This window comes from Trachypithecus francoisi, unplaced genomic scaffold (assembly GCF_009764315.1).
Source record: "Trachypithecus francoisi isolate TF-2019V2 unplaced genomic scaffold, Tfra_2.0 Lachesis_group7, whole genome shotgun sequence".
NCBI classification, from domain to species: Eukaryota; Metazoa; Chordata; class Mammalia; order Primates; family Cercopithecidae; genus Trachypithecus; species Trachypithecus francoisi.
Genome location: NW_022681472.1, coordinates 3,718,006 through 3,730,869, shown reverse-complemented (window position 1 = coordinate 3,730,869; position 12,864 = coordinate 3,718,006). Strand labels below are relative to the sequence as shown.

At 44.5% G+C, this 12,864-nt stretch overlaps 1 long non-coding RNA gene across 1 annotated transcript in view; it reads right to left on the bottom strand.

Annotated features, from left to right (window-relative positions):
- Positions 1-734: 734 nt before the first annotated feature.
- Positions 735-12,864, bottom strand: part of LOC117079206 — a 57,759-nt gene continuing 45,629 nt past the window's right edge. The window contains exon 2 of the long non-coding RNA XR_004435315.1: positions 735-970. This is a non-coding gene — a long non-coding RNA (uncharacterized LOC117079206). The remainder of the gene's footprint in view (positions 971-12,864) is intronic.

The window sequence follows — 12,864 nt, the reverse complement described above, 5'->3', positions numbered from 1 at the left end:
TTCTCACACTGGATGCTTTGTCCTCCTCTGACTCCAACGGCCCACAAAATCTTCCAGGAAAACCCTTTTCAGTAACACTTCCCTGCTGCCGCTTGCAGCGGGTGCATCCACTTGAGGGGATGTTCCTAAGAAGGCAGGGTATTAAATCTTACTTGAGCACAGGCCCCTGCATGGGAGGCATAGCTAAGAACGTCACAGTAAGAAGCAGTGTTCACCAGGACTCACTGCAGCTCCTGCAAAGTGCTGCCATGCGCTTCTCAAAACCCCACAAGCACGAGTGTGATGCTGGCAGGAAGCCCCAGGCTTCTCTTTTATGACATCTGCTCTGGGGAGCAGGACCCTTTTTCTTTGTCTCTTTTTTTTTTTGTTGTTGTTGTTGTTGTTGAGACGGAGTCTCGCTCTGTCGCCCAGGCTGGAGTGCAGTGGCCAGATCTCAGCTCACTGCAAGCTCCGCCTCCCGGGTTTACGCCATTCTCCTGCCTCAGCCTCCCAAGTAGCTGGGACTACAGGCGCCCGCCACCTCGCCCGGCTAGTTTTTTTTTTTTTTTTAGTAGAGACAGGGTTTCACCGTGTTAGCCAGGATGGTCTCGATCTCCTGACCTCGTGATCCGCCCGTCTCGGCCTCCCAAAGTGCTGGGATTACTGGCTTGAGCCACCGCGCCCGGCCGTCTTTGTCTCTTAAAGGTAACTGCAAACCCTCAGACAGAAAAGAAGAGAGGACTATGGGACCTTCCTCCTGGAACATGCTTTAATTCACCAGGCACATGTACAGAAGATCACTAGTAACCAACATGAATACGGTTCTTTAAGATACACAAAGCAAGCTGACAAATACCTTCTTCTTCTTCAGGACCTCAGAATTCACCTTCTGCCTTCCTCTCCCAAGCTGTTTCTCCACTTGGATACTGGTATCAGTGGGGTGGCCATATCAAAGCAGTTTCAACATTCTAAGTTCTTCCATGGAAGCCACCTGCAGTGGTCAAAGATTAAGAACATTTTTTTTCTCTGCCACCTGTTCACCCTGCAATGCTCACAGAAAAGGGGAGCATATATTTAGCCTCTGCTGCATGGAGACGCCATTACTACAAGACTGAGCTGACCCTTTTGTATCCCGCTATAAGAAGAGCAATGCAGAAATGCCTTGCAGGACACCCAACGCTGGGCTCCACCTGCATGTAGATCACAGTGCTCCTCGAAGCAATAAAACAAACACCTGAGGCACCCAACACTGAGCTATGATCTCCAGCCCTGTGCTCCACACCCCACTAATCAAAGATGGCTTGTGGAAAAGCAAGAAGAAGGCATCAGCTGTGACATGCCACACCGTGCTGTGAGCCAAACACTGACGCAGTGGCTTGTGGACCAGCAGCTCCAGCATCTCTTAAGACACACACTCTGTGAGCAACTCTGCACCCACGAGTGCCCTCCTTGAAAAGCACCATGATGCCACCTGGAATACCCCACATAACTCCACACCATGCTCACCCTGTGGCCACTGAGTAGCAGTACAGCCTCCATGGGACACTCCACACTGAGTTCTGCACCCTCCCAACTGAGGGGACAGATGGAATGAACAGCATGCATTCCTGAACAGTTTCTTCAAGTCACCTAACACCGTGCTTTATTAGTCAGTGTCCTCCAGAAAAATGGAAACAATGGATATGGAGAGAGACAGTCAGATTTATTTTAAGGAATTTGCTATGGCCATTGTGGTGGCTGCAGGTCTGAATCTTCATGGCAGTCTGGCCAGCAGGAGACCTGCGGAGGAGCCGGTGTTGCAGCTCCTGTGCTAAGGCACAGTGCTGGCCGAGCTCCTTTTCCTCTGGGGAACTCAGTCTTTGCTTTTAAGGCCTTCAGCTGATTAGATGAAGCCCACCACATCATGGAGTATAATTTGCTTTGCTGAAAGTCTACTGATTAAAATCATCTAAAAATCATCTAAAAAAACTAATCTCATCTAAAAATATCCTCACAGAGACATCTAGACTAGTGTTTGATCAAATACGGGGGTACCACGGCTGATGCATAAAGTTAGGTGGAACAGCACTCTAAAGCCCGTCATCACTACATACTCCATGGAAAAGCAGCAAAGTGCTCTTGAAGGTGGCCACACTGTGCTCTCCACCCACTCGGTCACAGTGGCTGCAGGTGGTGCTGCCGTCTCAGGAGAACCAGGACTCTGCATCTTCCCCACTCTCACAAGGGGACACTCAGCAAGGACATAGGGTCACCTTAGATGCAGAACTCTGTGTGACAAGCCCCGGTCTTCTCAGCATGCTCCATGGAAACATTGCTTAGGCACCACAGGATACCCAGGGTCTGCCCTGGGGGCTCTGCACTCCCAAAACTCCGTGTGGACAGAGCAACAGCAGAATGAACTAGCTGGGAAGCCCTGCGCTGCACGCCAAAGTCCAAGAATCCTGTTGTTGCCCCTGAACCGCAGTGCTGGCCCCAGCTGGGACCCAATACACACTCCATCAGCTCCAGCTGCAGGCGATCGAGGGCACTGAAGGGTGTGCTCAGCACCCACGCTGCTACAAGGGGTCCCATCACAGCAGGCGGGTGTGAATAGGGACACTCCACACACTGCAATCAAGCCACAGCAGTCGGACCTGGCCTGCCCCACCTCAGTCGCCATGGGACCTGCAGACCAGCGGCATCACCATGGCCTGGCAGCTTGTCACTAGCCTGAATCCCACCGTAGAGCTAGTGAACTGTGTTTTGCTTTTACAAAAACTCTGGTCACAGGGGTTTAAGGTGCGCCTCCTAAAGCAGAGGTCCACTCATCTTTCAGGTTCCCAGACTGTTGACCCTCTCTAGGGATGGATTACTCTAGAGAGTCCCCCGAAGAATGGTATCAAATGGTAAAGAGAGCTGCTCAGCCAACAGCAGCTCACGGCTTGGTGAAGTCAGGGATTTAAAGCACGCAGTTTCTTTGAAAAGACATTTGCAGTGGAGACTCTGTTAAATCTTATAATACATTACATTGTCCAATTAAACTAAAAATAATCCAGGGACTTTGCACGGCAGCTCTGAAGATGTGTCATAGGCATCACTGGGTAATGAAATATCACCCACTTCTGCCTGGGAATTTCTCCCTGAACACCTCCCCACTATACAGACGCAGACACTGCTATCACCCATCAGTAGCAACAGTTTGTTATGGAATCTCAGGTGCTGGCCAGATGACACACTCATCTCTACTCTTCCCCACATCCCTACATTTTACAGAAGAAGAAACTAAGGGACAGACAGTTCAGGGAATTGCTGAATGTAGCTCTGTTCTCATAGCACTGTCATAGGGACTTGACTTGGGAAAACATGAACACGCTTTTCTCTTTTGCATTTTGGTGTTTCTAACTTTTCCTTTGTCACTCATCCCCAAGAGGACAGGAGTTCTGTGGGTAGAGGAAGACACTTAATATCATTCAGAGGCTACACAGAGAGAAAGAAACTTGGATGTGGCTCAGCCTTGACTCTTGCAAGCACAGCAGGACTTTGCAGCAGGACAACAGATGTGCAAGCCAGCCTGTGTCATTCTGACTATGTTCCAAATTCCTCACGCACCTCAGGAACCCATCTGAGGGTTCCACTAATGGCCCGGGACAGGGGCTCGTAAGACCCGAGGCTCCAGGGGAAAAGCAGACATATCTACATGTTGGTTCAATGAGAAAATGAGAACCAGTTAGGGAGGTTGAGGCCCCAGCTTTCATTCATTGAGTAAAGGCAACACAGGTCTTGGTGACCATGCTTGGCCATGGCTGCTGGTGGCGCAGGTAGAGGAAGCTGGGCCTAGGGGTGGTCACGGGGATTTCCATCTCCCTTATCTGGGCCTTGGCCTGGCGGAGGGTCAGCACAGGCAACTTTCAGATAACCGAGGGGAATTCTAGAACAGAGGTGCTTTTTGCTTATTTAGGGGTTGGAAGGAGATGGCACCCACCAGAAAAACAAAAAGCATATCAACATGTGCAGCAGCACCGGGAGGTGGGAGCGGCAGGACTGCTGACGGTGGTGGCCCTGCTCACGGCTCCCAGAAGGGAACCTGATGGCAACTCAAAGTGTTCACTATCCCTAGGATGGGCCTGAGAAGTGGCCAATCAGTTGGAAGGCTAGGAGGGGCATCTGGGTGAGGCCTGTGGGGCTGTGCTAGAGATATATTTATGTATGTAATGTGAATAATATACATTTATTATAATAGCTGCTTTGGCCAGTGGCGCTGTTCCTATAGATCCTGTTTGCTCTGACAGACAGTATCTCTAGCTCATAACACTCTGTACTCTCTGTACTTGTCATAAATAGATGCTCAGTAAATATTTTCCAGTTAATCACATTTTTATTTACTAGTAAAACACTTGCTCTCTTCCTGTCCCCGCTAGATAAATGAGAAATATATTTGAAGTATAATACACCAATTTTAAGGGTTACCAAATGATTAGGCTTCTTAGACCATTTGCATCACCTGGCTCTGAATTAATTAAAGATAGTTATTATTGGTTGGAGTTTTAAAAGTGTAGTTATGGCCCGGCATGGTGGCTCACTCCTGTAATCCCAGCACCTTGGGAGGCCAAGGTGGGCAGATTACCTGAGGTCAGGAGTTCGAAACCAGCCTGAGCAACGTGAAGAAACTCCGTCTCTACTAAAAAAAAAAAAACAACAAAAATTAGTTGGGCATGGTGGTGCTTGCCTGTAATCCTAGCTACTCAGGAGGCTGAGGCAGGAGAATCACTTGAACCTGGGAGGAGGAGGTTGCAGTGAGCCAAGATCACACTGTTGCACTCCAGCCTGGGCAACAGAGCAAGACTCCATCAAAAAAAGAAAAAAAAAAGCGCAGTTATGCGGTGGTTGCATGCACTAAAGCCCTCTTCAACACAGTAAATAATACTGCTCCTCCAACATTCTGTCTTAATCCCGATGCTCAGGTGTTGCCTGTGATTGGAACGTGTTGTGCCTGCCTTTGGCTTTCATGTCAGCGTTCTCACAGTGGAGGTGACGCTGTCCCTGGTGAGCCGTCATGTGTGTGTGCTGTGGTCCCCCAGTTCCACTCACCCTTTCCCCTCTTTTCCTGCTCCGCCTAGCCCATGGCCTCTCCTCCCAGCAGGTCCCATAGATTGCCTGCATTTGGCCAGATCTCACAGTGTCCACACCCGCTGTGCCCATCCCTATCTACGCCACCTGATTCTGAGAGGAGCTGGTGTGGCTGATCTGGGCAGCTACATTCACCCCAGTCCCTGGCCTCCTGTGCAGCTCTGTCAGGTCCCAGGTCCACTCGCCGACTGTATTCCCAGGCTCCAGCTTGATCTGAACCCACGGCCCCTCAATTACGTGTTCATTATCCCTGTAAATGCACCACATGAACGAGGGGCTGAGAATAACACAAGCTTGTTGTCTCACAGTTACAGAGGTCAGAAGCCCAATACGGGTCTCACTGAGCTGAATTTGGGGTGTTGGCAGGGCTTTGGTGCCTTGTTATGGCCAGTAGGTAGTGGAGAGGACATCTGAACCTGTGAGTCTGAGTCGTGATCTTCTTGTCCCTCCATCTTTATTGAGGTATGCCTGACAATAAAACACTGTGTACATGCAAGGTGCACGACATGGTGCTTCGATATATGATTGCCACAATCCAGTTACTTCACATATCACCTCACGTAGTATGATTTGTGTGTGTGTGTGTGTGTGTGTGTGTGTGGTCAGAACACTTGAGATCTATGCTCTTTGCAAATTTCAAGTATGCAATGCGGTATTATTAACCACTGTCACCATGCTGTGTGTTAGGTTTCCAGAACTGAACCTTTGCACCCTCTGACCTACATTCCCCGACACTCAGTCCCTGGCAACCAGCACTCCACTCTGCCTCCATGAGCCTGACTTTTCTAGATTTTGCATAGAAGTGAGATCAGGCGTTCCTTGTCTTACTGTGTCTGGCCCATCTCACATGGCACAATGCCCTTCAGGTTCATCCATGTTACTACAAAGGCAGAATTCCCTTCTTTTTTACAGCTGAATAATACTCCATTGTGCAGAGGTATCTTATTTTCTTCATCCATTCATCCATTCACCAACAGGCACTTAGCTTGATTCCGTAGCTCAGCTCTTGTGACAGTGCTGCCGTGAGCATGGAGTACAGTAGCGGCTGCAGTAAGCTGAGATCGCACCACTGCACTCCAGCCTGGGTGACAGACTGAGATACTAGCTCAAAGAAAAATAAAGAGAGAGAGAGAGAGAAAGGAAGGAAGGAAGGAAGGAAGGAAGGAAGGGAGGGAGGGAGGGAGGGAGGGAGGGAGGGAGGAAAGGAAGAAGGGAAGGAAGGAAGGGAGGGAAATTACTGACTTTGGATTTTAAATAGATGTAAACCCAAAGGCAAGAATTTCACTCTTTTTTCTTTCTATGAATTTTTGTTATGTCCTCTCTTCATCAGTATAATAAAACTTGGCTACAATGTCTAGTTTTAATGAGAGAAAGACTTTGGGACAAAATGGAAATACTGAAATAGAAAAATATGTAGGATGATGTTTAAAAATGCTTTTATATTAAAGGATGAATGGAATATGGGGAAGAATAGATATTTTTCAATACACAAATATTTAGAAAATTTAGATTGTATGCATTCTCTTCTAGGAAGTCAGCTGAGAATGAATTTCAGCCAAATAAGAAAATAAAACGAAGGGAGAGGAAGACATGATATACAGAAAATAGTGGATCCCACCAGGGATACTGATTTCATTCCCTTTATATACCCAAACGTTGGATTGCTGGACCATATGCTAGTTCTCTTTTTAATTTATTTGGGAACCTCCTTACTGTTTTCCATGGAACTGTACCAATGATATTCCAACCAACAGTATATAAAGGCTCCTTTATTCCCATATCCTTGCCAACACTTATTTCCTGTCTTTTGGATGATAGCCATTCAGACAGCTGTGAGGTGATACCTCATGGTGGTTTTGATTTGCATTTCCCTGATAATTAGTGATGTTGAGCACCTTTTGATATACCTGTTGGCCATTTATACGTCCTCTTTTAATAATGTGTACTTTTATTTTTTAATTATTATAAAAGTAATATATGTACATGTAACATATCAAATAGTACCCTGGGCAACATAGCAAGACCCTGTCTCTACAAAACAATTTTAAAAATTAGCTGGGTGTGGTGGTGAGCACCTGTTGTCCCAGATGCTCAGGAGGCTGAGGTGGGAGGATTGCTTGACCCCAGGAAGTCAAGGCTGCAGTAAGCCAAGGTCGCAACATTGCACTCCAGCCTTTAGAGATACTATCTCTAAAAAATAAAATAAAATAAAATAAAATAGTACAAAAAATTCTAAAGAAAAACAACAGACCCTGGCTAGACTCCTCCCTCCTTATCCCAGCCTCATTTTTAAGGAAAGCTATCTCAAATGTTTCCTGTTATTGTTATTTTGTTTTATTTCTCTTCATAGTGACCTCCACAGACCTAGATAATATATGCATTCCTCTATTTCTTATTTATATTTTTAGACAATATTCATTTACTTTCTTGTAAGACGTAAGAATTGAGCTCATATACACTCCCACCTGCTGCTTCTCAGTTTTGAAATGTATGTGTTGGTTCCTCTGCTGATTATCTGTATTTAAATGTCTGTTTCCTTTCTTCATCAACTGTAAGCTGTACATCTTGACATCCCCCCCACACTTTAGGATGAAAATAGATGTGAATGTCCCTATTATTTCCACCCATCTGCAACCCCTGGAGCTGCCATGCACTTCCTCTAGGTCTGTACCACCAGCCAGTCTCTGCTGCTTTGTTCATGGGAGGACTCCGAAGATTGAAAACCAATAAGCAGCCTTGACAGTCTTATTATTGTGTAAATACCACTCACAGAGGCAATCAGTAGGCCAGAAACTCTTTCTTTTTCTGAATCTAGTGTCTCAACATCAGGGTCACACAAATTCTACTATTTCTGTCTGTCCTCAAGATCAAATGGAATCTCTCTTCTAAGATAATATTCCTTTTTTGAACGTTCTCCATTTTCATTCACTCCACATTTGAGTAATAACTTTCAGATACAGGTTTTCTTTATGCAAAGTTCTAATTACCTTCTTTTTACCTGAGTTATTTGCCTTATTACAATTGCATGCTTCCTTAAGCTCACATCATGCTTTCTATTTTATCAAGTTCCTCTTTTCCCAGGAGACTCCCCTCCTGAAGATACTTTCTTCCTACCCCGTCTTGTAAGATGCCTCCCCAGCTGGAAGTCAGCCTCTTCCAGACGCGTCCCTCTACTGCACTCCGGGCAGGATCGACTATTTTCTGTATATCGTGTCTTCCTCTTCCTTAATTTTGTTTCCTTATTTTGCTGAAATTCATTCTCAACTGACTCCTTAGAGGAGAATGCATGCAAGATACAATCTACATTTTCTAAATACTTGTGTAGTGAAAAATATCTATTCTGCCCCATGTTTTATTCATTCTTTAATATGTATTTTTCTATTTCAGTAATTTCATTTTGTCGCAGAGACTTTCTCTCATTAAAACTAGACACTGTAGCCAAGGTTTAATATCCCTGTGAAGAGGACATCAAAAAAAAATTCATAGAAATAAAAAAGAGTGAAATTCTTGCCTTTGGTTTTATATCTATTTAAAATCCAAAGCCAGCATTTTTTTTTTTTTTTTTTTTTAGATCAGGGTCTCACTGGAGTGCAGTGGTGCGATCCGAGCTCACTGCAGCCTCTGTCCCTCAGGTTCAAGCGATTCTCATGCATCAGCCTCCTGTATTGCTGGGATTGCAGGCATGCACCACCACATTTGGCTAATTTTTGTATTTTTAATAGAGACAGAGTTTCACCATGTTGACCAGGCTGCTCTCGAACTCCTAACCTTAAGTGATCTACTTGCCTCGGCCTCCCAAAGTGCTGGGATTACAGGTGTGAGCCACCACACCCAGTTGAATTTGGCTTTTTCTGATTTTACCATCATTGTGTGAAAATAACAGAGTGCACTTACACACACCCACATGGTAGCGCCTCCTACACACTCAGGTTAGATGGTAGATGCTATTGTTCCTGGGGCACATACCTGTATAGCTACAGCATGGTACTGTCCTGAATACTGTAGCCAATTGTACCAACATGGTAAGTATTTGTGTTTCTAAGCATATCTAAAAATAGAAAAATATGGTATAAAAAATCAAGAATAGAGCACCTGTGTAGGGGGCTTACCATGAACAGAGGTGCAGGATGGAAGTTGCCCTGGGTGAGCCAGTGAGTGATTGGTGAAGGCCTAGGACACTACTGTACACAGCTATGGGCTTCATAAACACTGTATACTTATGTTACACTAAAATTATTTTAAGAAATTTGTTTACTTTGGGAGGCCGAGCCGGGCGGATCACGAGGTCAGGAGATCGAGACCATCCTGGCTAACACGGTGAAACCCCGTCTCTACTAAAAAATACAAAAAACTAGCCGGGCGAGGTGGCGGGCGCCTGTAGTCCCAGCTACTCGGGAGGCTGAGGCAGGAGAATGGCATGAACCCGGGAGGCGGAGCTTGCAGTGAGCTGAGATCCGGCCACAGCGCTCCAGCCCGGGCGACAGAGTGAGACTCTGTCTCAAAAAAAAAATAAAAAAAAAATAAAAAAAATTTGTTTATTAAATGGTAAACTAAGCTTACAATAACTTTTTTACTTTACATTCTTACATTCCTTGAAATATACTTTTAAGTTCTTTAGTAATCGCACGTAGTTTACAACACAAATGCATTGTACAGATATACAAAAATATTTTCTTTGTATTCTTATTACATAAGTTTTCTTCTACTTTTAAATTATGTTATTTTTATTGTTTTTATTTTTTATTTTTTATTTTTATTTATTTATTTATTTTTTGAGACGGAGTCTGGCTCTGTCGCCCAGGCTGGAGTGCAGTGGCCGGATCTCAGCTCACTGCAAGCTCCGCCTCCCGGGTTTACGCCATTCTCCTGCCTCAGCCTCCCGAGTAGCTGGGATTACAGGCGCCCGCCACCTCACCTGGCTAGTTTTTTGTATTTTTTAGTAGAGACGGGGTTTCACCATGTTTGCCAGGATGGTCTCGATCTCCTGACCTCGTGATCCGCCTGTCTCGGCCTCCCAAAGTGCTGGGATTACAGGCTTGAGCCACCGCGCCCTGCCATTGTTTTTATTTTTTAAACTTCTTTGTTAAGAACTAAGACACAAACACACACAGTATCTTAGGGCTACACAGGGTTAGGATTATCAGTGTCACTGTCTTCCATCTTCTGGTCTTGTACCCCTGGAAGGTCTTCAGGGGCAATAGCACAGATCTCTATGTCATCTCTATGATAACAGTGTCTTCTTCTGGATAACTCCTGAAGGACATGCAAAAGATATTCAAAAATAGCAACTAAGGCTGGGTGCGGTGGCTCATGCCTGTAATCCCAGCTACTCTGGAGGCTGAGGCAGGAGAATTGCTTGAACCTGGGAGGCAGAGCTTGCAGTGAGCCAAGATTGTGCCCATTGCACTCTAGCCTAGGCAACAGAGTGAGACTCTGTCTCAAAAAAAAAAAAAAAGCAATTGAAAGTATAACATCGTAAATACATAAACCAGTGACACACTTGTTTGTCATCATTACCAAGTACTATGGATAGATAATTGCATGCGCTGGACTTTCATACCACTGGCAGCACAGTAGGCTTGCTCACACCAGCATCACTATAGACACATGAGTCAGGCAGTTGCACTCTGACATTTATGATGGCTATTGACATCTCTAAGCCATAGGAATTTTTCTGCTGCATTATGATGTCATGGGACCACAGTAGTATATGCAGCCCATGGTTGACCTAAATGTCACTTTATGGCAGGATGGTATACATATAAAAACAAATGGCAATGGCAATGGCAATGGTCTTGAAAACAATGTTTTCTATTAGAGGAGCCAGGCAGTATTAACTGATGCAGGGATCTCCTCTGTAAATGCTTAGCCTCCTCCCGTGCAGACTGGGTCCTAATCCTCCCTGTAGCAACTGACCTTGAGTCTGGGTCTTTCTAGGAAGGTTACTCTCCAGCCCCCTCCTGGGTATTATGAGGCCGTTCTGTCTTCCCACCCCCACCCGCTTTCCAGAAGGAATGTCATCTCTGCAGGTGAGCTCATCCACCTTCAGCCCTATGCCCAGTCCTGCCCTCAATGTCTGAGCCGTTATGAGTGGCTTCCTTGTGCCCACTCTGCTGTCAGTTTGGGGATCTCAGGGGGAGCTGGAAATAACAGCCTGTGCCTACTCTTCCCCTGTCCCACACTAACCTTAGCTTTGCTTCTCACTTCTGTTTTGCAATCCCTATTACCATAAGGGCTCAAGATTGTGTACATTTCAAGAGATTGATCTAGATTTTTCACAGCTACAGAAGGAGAAAGGACAGCAAAAAATTCAAAGTATTCATGGTTCATTTTTGTCTTTTCTTTTACTATTTAATTGTATTTTATATTGGTACTAATTACACATGAGCATTAATATTAGTTCCAACTAAAATGTCTTATCTTTTAACTCAATTAAATTTTAGATTAATGTGCAAATCTCTCTGAATCACCTCTGACTAGACATGAATATTTCAGAGTGACAGAATTTAAAATTTGTATGTGCAGTTTGGAAATCTGATTACAAAATCAAGCAAAATAACCTACTGTCAACTGTATCTGCAGGTTCCACAATGACAGATTCAACCAATCACAAATTGAAAATATTTGGAAAAAAATAAAAATATAAACACAACAATAAATACAAACTAAAACTTATACAGTTTAATAACTATTTATATAATATTTGCATTGTATTGGATATTACAAGTCATCTAGAGATGATTAAATTATATAGGATGATGTGCATAGTTTGTGCAAATACTATGCCATTTTATATCAGGGATTTGAGCATCGAGGATTTTGGTATCTGCAAAAGTCCTGGAATCAATACCTAGGGATACTGAGAAAAGACTGTAATAATATGTAGCTTATTGTATAAAAATATAAATGCAAGTTTGAATTCAATATTATCTCTTATAGGATCTAAAGGTTGACAGCCCAGACTGGACTTTGGAGAAGGCCATAATTTATTGTATTAGTGGGACCTTATTGAATGTGCTTGCAATCCAGTGCCAGTTACCACATAGTAACATTTCGTCCTGGGATCATGATACAGATAGCGTCAATACCTAGCCCTAAGGATTATACTGCACTTCCCATCCTAACAGAAGGATGTTATTATTGTACTCATTGTGTCGATAAGGACATTGAGGTATAGACGGGTTAAGTAACTTGTGTAAGATTCCACAGCTCAGATAGGAGAAAATGTGCGTATGTCCAACAACAGAAATGCTAATTCTGTGGTAGGAACTTGAAATGCAATCATCTCTGAGAAAAGCTTTGTTAAAAACCAGGCATGGGTGGAGACTAGAAGTTGGTTCTGCTCCAGGTTGGTAACCACAGTTGTCCTCCTGAGTTGCTGAGAGCCCTTTAAGGAGTTCCCAGCTTCAGGTTTTAAGCTTCTATCCACCTCAGGTAAGCTTCTTACCTGAGGATGATGCTGTAACACATAGGTTCACTTTGAGACTAGCCTGGGTCAGTTACAACTTTCCCATTAGATTCTGAGTCAATAGTAACCACATGCCAAACACTAAAAGATATTTTGGAAAGGGATTGTTAGTAGCAGGGCATGATTTCCTGAAACAAACTCTTTACAATTGGCTATGGCAAGGGATGTAGGGATCTGCTGAAAACATCCTGTCGAGATATCATTACCTCATCCAGAGCCAGGTGTGAGCTACAACCCCAAATCAAGCTGACCTCTTCTTGCAGCTGCCATTGTTCAGGGTGTTTCTTCAGTCCTGTGTTAGCAACATTAGT